Source organism: Triticum aestivum, chromosome 2B, assembly GCF_018294505.1.
Source record: "Triticum aestivum cultivar Chinese Spring chromosome 2B, IWGSC CS RefSeq v2.1, whole genome shotgun sequence".
Lineage (NCBI taxonomy): Eukaryota > Viridiplantae > Streptophyta > Magnoliopsida > Poales > Poaceae > Triticum > Triticum aestivum.
Window position 1 is genome coordinate 41,928,246 of NC_057798.1, and position 333 is coordinate 41,928,578.

Below are 333 nucleotides of genomic sequence, written 5' to 3' on the forward strand. Positions count from 1 at the left end.
TGCAGGTCCAGTTAATAAGATCAACGACATTTGACCGAACACCTACCGGGTGTGGTGACCTCCATGGAGGTCGTCGATAGGGGGCGAAGTGTACCTAGATACAAACGGCTCCAGGGTGGACAGTTCCGTCAAGCGGGCGCGTCGGTGCTGGTTGTGGACTTCCGGCAATGCCTCTGTGGCGGCCAATTTGCAGGAGAAAACGTGTCCGGAATGCCCTGCGGACCGATACAGGCCCGCGTTGAATGGCTTCCGCAATCTAGACGGATGTGGGTGGTTTGCAGGTCCGCCTTGAAGACGCCCGAAAACAGGGACATTCAGCATGGTCCATCTCTT